Below are 11,376 nucleotides of genomic sequence, written 5' to 3' on the forward strand. Positions count from 1 at the left end.
TTTTATTAATACTATTTTGTCTCGTCATATATAATATACAGCTTTGTTCATACAGAAATATTATTTCTACGTTTTCCTAATTTAAAGTCATTATAGTTCCTTCCTTCATCTGAAATTACCAAATTTCACCCTGAGTGGGCTAAAACTACTTTCAGAAACTGGGGCATCTCTCGATGGTTCGTTTCACAATAGCCTGAAGTAGCGTTCTACATTTGCATAATAATAGTGTTATGGTTTGTGTCCTTTTGAATACACGCAATTTTGAATTTTACTTTTCCCAATGCAAATGATTTACTGCCTCGGTTATAGAGCTCCCGTTGTTCTTTTATTCTTTTAAACGCAAATTTTATTTAGGTCACTGCTGATATTTCTTTTGAAGTAGTCAAATATTCTTATTTTGTATAAGCAGCCAATGACAACTTTATGAGCTCAAAAATCCGGTCGAAACTACATTTCCGTTTTTTTCTTCGTTAGTCACATGAAACATGTGTGCGGATTATTACTTTACTATCTTCTATGAAATAATATACTTAATTTGATTTGATTATAAAACTGATAATGAACATTGACATTTCAGTAATTCAAACATATTATATATATATCTATTATTGATATGTAAGTATGTATTAGTCATGTGTACAGTCAAACTATTTCGATATTAATGTGAACATTCATTTTTTACCCACTATAAACTACCTCAGAGTAATGAGGGTAAATTTGTTGCTGTTGTCACACCCTCGCCGGGAATCGAACCCGGGACTATTGGCTTTATGTACCTACTGCTCTGTGGGTAAAAAATTGAAAATGAATTTTCACATTAATATTTGATATTAACCACAATTAAATGTCAGCGTTTCATATTTTGATGTTATTGAATTTTCTTCATATAAGTCACATGCAGTTTCCATTCGCTATTAGCCACAACCGTACCTATATGTACATGTATACATGATACCCACGAAATAATTGTCTGCAAGAACAGGAACTTTTATAGCAAAATTTTTAGGATAATTTAAATATATATACTGACGTATAAAAATCGACCTCAATACTTTGCTTATATGCACAAATATAAACGAAGAAGGTGAAAAGAATTGACCGAAACAGCGAGGTTGTGTTTTATTAATTTTTAGAACTATTTTTTTATCAGTATATAAAACACCTTGAAGTAATTTGCTCTTTATATCTGGTAGAGATTATTTTTTTTATCATTTTCTAATTTTCCACCCTTGATGGGGGCGTGAAATATTTTCTTCATTTAAATGGTACCACTTTTGAAACACCTATAACCCTTCCAATAAAGAAATTATCATTAAAGTCATCAAAAAATTCATAAGAGTACAAAAAAAAATACGGATTAAGAACCTAATTACACACGCATTAGCTGTGTGGCCGATCGTTCCGATTTTATTTTAATGACGTATAAACTATGCCAATTGCCACTTCGTGAAAATGTATACTAGTTATACGTATGCGTGTCGTACAACTTCCAATGTCGTGTCGCGCAAGCAGTCCTCACTGCTATTCATGACATGAGAGCGACGGATTATAATATAACTGAATGCCGAGATCAACACTTTCGCATACGGTATAGTTTTTTGACCATCAGTTAGGGTTGCCACCTTTTCAGGATTTACATAAAGTATTTCTCGACTAAATGATTCAAAAAAAAGTACTCAGCATAAAAATAATGTATTTTATTTTTTGTTTTTAAAAACATATTTTTTGTTACACCTAGCAGCCAGTAACAAATTGCTGTCGCTCTTAAATATATTAATAGCCTCTAAACATAGTAAACAAAGATTTAAGTAAACTAAAAGTCCATTTTTAATTAGTTTTAATGAAGCTTTATTCCTGTCGTCCCGCCACTTTGCGTTCATAACAGAGAATACTCTTTCTGTAAATGCTGAAGTGGCCGGAACGGACAGCAAAAGTGACACTACTTTGAACAGATTTGGGAAATCAGGTTGTTCCGTAAATATGGCTTGCCATTTTTCTGTGCAATATTATTGATGTAAAAATACTCTGAATTTCGAATAATCGCTTACAAAATTACGATGTTTACTTAAGGCCTTAAATAAAGTATTTTTGCGTACTTTATGTGTCTTGTAAGATATAACGTACGCACAGTCGAAATAGAGTACAATACTTTATAATAAAGTACGGGTGGCAACCCTAATCAGAGTACTTAAAATTTCTATTGAAAATATGAAACAATTAAATAAAGAACAACATTTCACTTCAGTACCTATCTTTCAATCTACTTAAATAGTTCGATGTCAACTTAATTGTTTCATTAATATGTTAAAACTTTATAATTGTTTTAATATAGGTACATCAAATTGAAATAATTCATTAATAATAGCCTTTTATAGATGCGTCTTTCAAGATAATATTCCTTCAATTGTCCTGCGCCTTATAAATCATCCATCATCCTCAGACGGTTAAGTGGCTAACGCGATAAGTATGTAATTCTTAATATTGACGCCTTAACACGCCATTACCTGTGTAACTATTATTAGGCAACGCAGAGAGAAGAATGAATCCGAAGGCTGATCGTGAGAGAGGAGGTTTGAATAATGGCACGTCGGTTAAAACAAGAAACTGCACTCCAATTGACAACGGACGGGAGCCAACGTATCAATTGCTTTGATTGGTACGAACGCTTACGGGCCGCGATTTTTTAAATCAACTTCGAAATTATCTTTCCTCGTCCCTCCGACAGACTCGTCGAAGACAAATACGACGACATCAAAGTAAACTGGTGTTATTAGATTGTTCATTTTTCTTCGGAACTCCTAATTATGGTGTCTGTGAGGCAATTAAGTAATTTGCGGTTTCCAGGAAAAATCAGCAGTGACACTTGAAGTTTTAGAGTTTCAATAAAATAATTATTAATTGTATGATAACATTTGAAAATAAGACATTGTTTTTTAAATTACTAATACTGGTCAATGTTAATATGCAACATCAACTTGAAATCACCTTTCGATTTCGTTGTCATCTCTCGTAGCTTAGTTGGTCAGAGCATTCATGCGTAAAGCCAAAGGTCCCGGTTTCGATTCCCAGCGGGGGTGACAACAGCAACAAAAATATTAGTCCAGTCGGTAGAGAATTTTCCCGACATAAATTTGTTACCGGACGGGAGTTGTTCCTAGCTGTAGACGAGGAAATGTTAAGCATCACTGTATATTTTTAAACTTCGTTGTGTGCGTTAACAAATGGGGAAGGTCCAAAGTTGGTAAAAACCAGGTTTTTAGATCTAGAAGGCACGTTATGTCTTTTAGGAAGAAAGGTTTCAAATTTGAACCGCGGTACGATCAATTGTGTCAATTGGTTATTGCACAAATCCCAAAAAGTCGTCAAAAATTGCCATTTCTTGTATATTGTTTTTTTATTGCAAAAATGACTTTTTTCGTGATTTTTTCACATTGAAATGAAGGTTTTTAAAAATGGAATTAGTCAATTTGTTAATGAGATATTATTAATTGTTTATCCCAACAGACATAAAGAGTTATTGCCGTAACTTTTTTTTCGGTAAACATTTTTAGGTACACATAGGTTCAATCTCTTCGTAAAGGTAGAGTTCTTCATATCCCATTAGGAGCAAATCTAAAAATTCATTTTTGTCCCCTTATTTATTACTGTAAACAAGGGGGTCATTTTTATTTATAAACGATTACAGCTGGAGCGACTCCTACGTAATGTATGAATTTTTAACCGACGAATATGAACGAGTGACTTCGAAACGAACATTAAAAGAGCAAAACGAATCTCCTAAGACCAATAGGAAGCGAGTTAACACTTTTTTTTTTAAACGTAACAGATTAATTGTTTTTAACTATTAAGAAATGAATTTTGCGTCATTCGATAAACAAATCTTTATATTTTGTATTATTGTTTTTAAAAAAGTACTAACTTTTTTTGTTATTGCTAAAAGACCCGTCTAAAGTGATCAGTAATTTCGGACGACGCAACGTAGTTAGCGGTGTAAATAAAACATTCCAGACTGACGCGCCGTCTCAATCGGAGAATGCGGAGAAAATAGTCGTTTCTTTGACAATTTTTATCGGATTGAGTTGTTTTTCTTTTTAATCTGGGATAACACCAAAAATTATGGACAGTGATTTTTCTTCTAATAGCAACATATACGGTCCAGTCGGTAAAGAACGTTCCCGATATTTTGTTATCAGATGGGAGTTCTTCCTTGTTATAGGCGAGGAAAAGTTAAGCATCCCTGTATATTTTTAAACTTCGAAAAAGTGTGCGTTAACAAATGGGGGAGGTCCAAAGTTGGTAAAAACCAGGTTTTTAGATCTAGAAGGCACGTTATGCCTCTTAGGAAGAAAGGTTTCAAATAACAATTGTAGAGAAATTAAAAACCTTCAATTTGAACCGCGGTACGATCAATTTTGTCAATTGGTTATTGCACAAATCCCAAAAAGTCGTCAAAAATTGCCATTTCTTGTATATTGTTTTTTTATTGCAAAAATGACTTTTTTCGTGATTTTTTCACATTGAAATGAAGGTTTTTAAATTTGGAATCGAACTGGTTGTTGTGGGCGTCAATTGGTCAATTTGTTAATGAGATATTATTAATTGTTTANAAGTTTTGCAGTTATATTTCGACACTTATCGATATACTCGATAATTAATAATTGAAATTAAAGCTTTTGGCACCAAACATTAAAAAATACAGTTTAAAATAGACAAACAGATTTAACATAACATTTCGTTTGTTCCACTAATATTAATTTCCGAATTTTAGTTTCTCAATGTAATCAAATTATAACAAAATGTTTACCTTTAATTACCACTGGCTCGCATCTAGGTAATTCACGAAGAAATACTAATACTAATCGTTTGCAGAATTCTAGTCCATATTTTGATAAGGCTTCAATACTGGATAAATAAATTAGATGAATAACTAGTTAATTTTATGACCTGTAATTTGCCTCGTCTTTCGGAAATTATGAACATACTCAGTCTTTCAAGCATCATCATGTTGAAATCTATCATTTATTCAAGTAGTAAGGGTGTCCCCTTTTCCATACTTGTAACATAGCTACCCATTTGTTTTTTCTTGTACAACAACTTTGTACTAACTAATTTTGCACTTACCCGTCTGTTGATATTGTTCCACGTCCCCTATCGTGCCATCAATTCGTCGATAAGTTGTTTTAGACGTCATGTCCCGCACCGCGACGCGACTAAGGGCAAAATAAATCCGACACCATCGATTCCATTACGTTATTTTCAATTTCATTGCCTCGCGGTCGTATTTCAGAAATTTAAAAATATGAACCCGCGCGTCCCGAAATCGAGTAGGGTATCGGATTTAAGCCTTCATAAATCTACTCTGACTGCAACACTCCAAGGACGCCACCGCACAACTCGCCCTGACACTACCCTTGTCTTTTCACGCTCCGAAATCAATTTTCGAAATGCAAATTTGGACCACAACCGAACAAACGTTTCAAACAGAAATTGTCAACTCCACCATCGTGATCACATGCCCTAAAAACACTATTTCAATGTCCAATAGACAAATGACACATTAAGTTCTTTACGTATTTTCAGTTAAAAAATATACCAATACTTTTTAAAGTGTAAATATATCTGTTTGCAATCGTTCTGAGTGACTGTAAATACACTTGCACTACCATAACCTGAATGTTTTGAACACGTAAATCAATGGAAGTTTCCGACTATGAGTAATACACAATCTTTATTACCAAACAAATTTTCTTGTGCACAAAACTGTATGTTTTTGTCAATTAAACATCTATCGATTCTTTAATGTAATGGTCCACACACGTAAAACGCGAAACACATTAATTTTGTATCATCGTTATTGAATAAACATTCAGCAGTCCACCGCTTGAGAATAAGCACTAGTTAATACTGACAACAACAAGCAAACAAATAAGATAACAAATAAAGCATAGCAAAGGCAATAAGTCGCCATCTACAATAACACGAGGGCACCTAATTGTACAGTTCGAAAGTTGAATAAGTCAAAGGTTTTCAGGATTTCTATATATGTACACTTGTAGCTCACGCGTATTATTATACGAGGAGCATCAAAATTGACTGATAATAATTATACAATAAATTAGATACAAACAAAGGTGTGTATATAAATTACCTTGATAATTTCTTTTACTTATTAGTGTTGTTATGATTACCAAGCCCTTCTGTTCATTTTAGGGTTGAATTAACCTAAACCCCTTTCCATTTATCAGTAAATAGTCGTTTAAATCCTTCCAAAAATTTGCAAACTTCGGCATACTTTTGTACAAAGGACAACCCTATTTTGCATATACCTTAGAGGTAATGGTTTTATGGTAATTTAGTTACTGTGGTGCCTTTGGTCTTTTATATTGCAAAAGTTGTATGGCGCAAAGTGAAACAGACATTGAATCTATTCACCGAACTTGTCCAAGGATTTGCGTGAACAGGAATGAGTTTGATATATTGACGCAATATTCCCTTTTCAACCAAAGCTCGACTCAGCTGCCATAAAGTCATTTACAGTGGCCAAAAGATAATAGACAGCAAATTTGCTCTGGATTTTCGGATACAGTTCGCATCTTCAGTTCTAAATTAACGAAGCTCAAGTTAAGATGTGGTTAGTTAAGTTTATCGACTTACAAGAGCCCCACATGAATCCAGGTGATTAGATATATATGTTAGGGAAGGTTGGAGAAAGTGATGTTTTTTTACCATCAGAATGCTTCAGTGTATTTAGACCCTCATACAAATATACCAGACAGGCACCAATATATCACATTGGAAAAGGACCATGTTATAGGTAATACAAATTTTTCTAAATGCAATAAGCAAAACTGAAGATTTATACATAGAGTAGAACCTCGATAACTCTGGCATCAAGGGAGACGCTAAAAAATATAAGTTTATATGTAAGTTAACGGGGTTTTCGACTTATGGAGGATTTTGACCTAGACGGATTTCAATTCGCCTTGTAGAGGTTAAGATTTGGTTTATTTAAATTGTCAGCAAATCCTGAAAGTCGAAATTTTATTTTTCTTCGAACTACAGACGTAATAAGTTTCAAATTATCGAGTTGTAAAAGTTGTAGAATAAAACATTGCTATGTTCGAAATACAGAGGTTCAATTTAATTTTTCGAGTTACAATGAGAAAATGTGTAGCAAAATGACTTGCAGAGACTTACTGATATTATTCCGACTAATAGAGGGTTAAGATTTGATAAGTAATGGAGGTTTTACGGTTTAAAAGAAGGGAACAAAACATTTTTTAGAGTTTTGGAGGTTTTTGACTTATCGAAGTTCTACTGTATATGTAGTTTATTATTCAGCTGGTAGAAAATGGAACTGATTAGAATAGAATAGAAAATCGTACCCTTCTTACGGTAAATTACATGATGTGATTAAGTAAATATGGATCAAACTGTCTTTGATCTATACCCATATGTACAGCGATATCAATCTTTTTAACCCTCATATTTACTCGTAGGGTAAATGTTGTGTAGTCAATGTTGCAGATTGGGAAAAACGGAAAATATTTAAAGCAATAATTTTCAAAATAAATAGAAATAAGAAGTAACAATACAAAAAGGCAGTAAAACAGTGATAATAAATCACATTTGAGCATTGTGGAACCAAGTATGACATGACAAAATCCATAACGTTAAGTTTCCATCTATAGAATAGCAAGATCGAAACACATTTGAAGTTGTAGAATTGTAACAAGAAGATAAAGAAAATAAAACCATAAAACTATTTTAATTATTATCTATATTAATTTTCAAATTTTGGAGAGAAAGTCGAGTACCTATTCGACGATAAGTTTTTCTTCATTCGGTACAAAGTAATTTGTTTAGTTTCATATACTGTTAGATAAAAACTATCGATATCTACAAAGTAGGAAGAGAAGACTGTGGTANTTTTCATAATGATTTGTTTTTTCATTTTGTCATTATTGATATCGCACCTATCTACTGTTGAATATCATCTTTTATTGAAAATATTTATCATGATATCCTACAATAGATGTCTCAAAAATTCCCCCAAACTGCATCCATTGCTTCACAAAGCCTTAAAACAAACTGATCATCAGTCATCGCAACAAGCAACGTGGCCGATTTTTCCCACCCACCATTGTATACTATCACCACATTAATCATACATTGGGGTTCAGAAATATACACACACACTCGTATACAATACACACACATATATACACAGGACCCTACTGCACTTTTTCACAGAATTTATTCCAAAATAAACTTTTGTCCGCCCGTATCATCGTGAACGATGACCTGCTTGACGTTTCAAAGGTCGAAGAAAAATTAAGCAGATGAAAAATATTTGTCCCTGATAGCACGTGGTGGTTGTTGAAATTTTAGGCGTTTCCTGGGTACAATCACCAAAAAGAAAAACGAAGCAATTCCTACAGAAAGTGCTCATTATGTGCTTACAATAACCAGTCAAATAATTAATTGTTTTGTTATCTGCTTCATGGAATTTACATTCCCAAATATTACAATAGATTTTAATACAAAGCGTTGGTATTTTTCCAATGTTCATTAATAAATGTACTTGCGACAACTGTTTTGTAAAATTGGAGCTTCTTCAAACCCAACGTAACGCAGATAACTTAATTTTTATACATATTTATTTTGAAATCCAACTTATTTATGGTAATGGTACCTACAATTAAGGAATAAAATAAGTATATTAGGTAATAATAAGTTTTATCTTGCATTTATTTGGTTTATGTTACTTTATTATTAACAAATATGACTGAAGATATTTGTATGTACGAATTTTCTTTTCTATACAACGTCACTTTTTCAAAAGATGATTCCCTGATATAACGACTTCATGTAATATAATATTTGTATGCTCGGTTCTCAAGTTACATCTATATTAATTTTCAAATTTTGGAGAGAAAGTCGAGTACCTATTCGACGATAAGTTTTTCTTCATTCGGTACAAAGTAATTTGTTTAGTTTCATATACTGTTAGATAAAAACTATCGATATCTACAAAGTAGGAAGAGAAGACTGTGGTAAATATTAATTAAAAATTAAAAGGAATACTCACCCCTAATTACCACAAATAATTTTATTTGAGCGGACACGTGTTTCGCCCACTTCATACGTGGGCATTATCAACGCGAGACTGACAGTCTTCTTTTTCCCTTCTATTAATAATTAAATGCCTATCTATTATCAATATGGTAAATAAAAACATTAAATCGATATTTGAATATCATAAATACTAATTCTAGAAGAACAGACAACTTGTACATGTTTACAGATATCTCCTTTAGCTCCTTTAATTTTCCTTTTTCTACTTAATAATACGTATGATGTTTTCTATGAATAAAATTGTCCAAGAATTATACAGCGATTATAATAATTGGAATAGCTTCGAATATACCATGTCGGATCAATTAAATTAAAGACGTCAAATTGCAAGCATTTTAACTGTAAACACCTTTTACAAACTAACAATAAGTAATTAACCGTTTTCACCATTACATAGATTACTATAATCAAGCAGTAGCCAGATAATTGTGTAATTTAACCACGACTTAAGCACATAAGCCTGGATAGCGATTCGTCCTAATTATCCTTGTTGCCCATTTCCGTTTTATTAAATTCTTCATTACCTATGCGACCGCGTAAACTATGAAGAAGTATTTGAAAGTGTTTCGCATACGTTCAAAAAATATTAATTACAGTTTATATTTTATACATGCACAGATTTCTTTATGCACTTGTTGCCTAATCATTCAAGTTTTTCTAATATACATATACGTATTTTGCATGTAGTTACTAATAGGTTTTTTGCGTGAAAATTGTATCATCCTAAAGCGTCAAGAAATGCACACAATGCATCCTTATACCTTGAAGTTTTATTTATTCTTGATTAAAGAGCAAACAGAGCGCTGGATACTAGCCGACGGACAGATATAAAAAATGAATACCTGCATACATCCAAACCAATGATGTTATAAAAATTATTAGAAAAACAAATTTAATTTAAAGTTATTACACCTACCTAGAAATTCCGATAATAAAAAGTATTTCTGGAAAATATGTTTGTAAAAATAATGAAATAGTTCTTAAAAAAACTGACGAAAGGCTTTTCACTTCTATTAAAGCAAAATTTAAAACCCATATTTATTATTATTTTATCGATATAACTGAAATTCTAAGAAATATTACAATTACCTCTTTGTTTCCGATAATTCTTTGCGAGTTGATTGACAGACAAGAAAATAAGATATGTAATTTATAACAAACCTACTTAAAACGAGTTTTTTAAAAATCTCTACTAATTTTAACTAATACAATCTGATTTTTATCAACATATTTAATTTGAAAAGTTTGAATAATATGAATCATTACTAAAGATTAATGGAAAAACTGTTTCACCTAATACATCATCAATGTTGGTATTTCAAATATTATTTTTAAGGAATTACTTTTTGTTATACATCTTACAGCAGACTTCATTTCTGTTTTTCACCATAAATGTATCGAATTTACTTTGTAAGAACAACTATATTGAATCTCAAAGAAGTTTTAATTCTTGAAACTATAGTTTTGCACATTGCGATATTCTTCTCTCACCTGAAAAAGCTGCAGTATGGTGAAATAGTCACATACAGTGCTCAATTAGATTATTTATAAAACTAAATTTGTGTGTTTATAATTTCAAATTTAATAAACAGTACACACTAACTTTATTTTTGTATTTTCCAGTAACAATAGTATATTTTCCTTAAAATAATATTATTGTTGTTTGTTTTAAATATTTATACTATCTTTTTTTAATGTGGATTTTATGAAAGTGGAAAAAAATCATTTGCGAGTACGTAGACATTACACAAACACATAGTAAATTACTTTAAGGAATTGCTTCTAATATATAGAACACCTTCAAAGTAAGTTTGCAAAGTTTAATTTTTATTCTTATTCTTATTAAGTATGTAAGTGCGTTGGTACGAATTTATAAATTATAAACTGGAATAAATAAAACATAATCAAGATTTTTTCAATTATACCTATATATTTGTTTGTAAGGCAGGATAATCACTAATTACATTTGGATAGAATTGAATTAAAAAATTATAAGTTAATATTCTTATCTATACTTTTAAACTTTTTTAGAATAAACAATTATTTTCAATATCTTAAGACTTAAATCATTTCTTTATGTCTTATAGTTTGCTTCTTGTGTATAAGTATGCTTACCTACCATTTGCATTACGTAAAAAAATCAACAAAAAAAAACTTATTGTATTAATTTAATGTTTATTTTCATAATGATTTGTTTTTTCATTTTGTCATTATTGATATCGCACCTATCTACTGTTG

General features: G+C 31.4%; 1 protein-coding gene across 2 annotated transcripts in view; it reads right to left on the reverse strand.

Annotated features, from left to right (window-relative positions):
* The window catches only part of LOC108734871 (homeobox protein SMOX-1-like), a 154,943-nt gene extending 149,020 nt beyond the window's left edge, over positions 1-5,923 (reverse strand). The window contains exon 1 of one of the 2 annotated variants that reach the window (XM_018466586.1): positions 5,122-5,923. The gene's annotated coding sequence lies outside the window, so the exon portion shown is untranslated. The remainder of the gene's footprint in view (positions 1-5,121) is intronic. The other variant, XM_018466585.1, reaches the window with a different exon arrangement.
* Between the last annotated feature and the right edge of the window lie 5,453 nt (positions 5,924-11,376).

This window comes from Agrilus planipennis, unplaced genomic scaffold (assembly GCF_000699045.2).
Source record: "Agrilus planipennis isolate EAB-ADULT unplaced genomic scaffold, Apla_2.0 scaffold50, whole genome shotgun sequence".
Lineage (NCBI taxonomy): Eukaryota > Metazoa > Arthropoda > Insecta > Coleoptera > Buprestidae > Agrilus > Agrilus planipennis.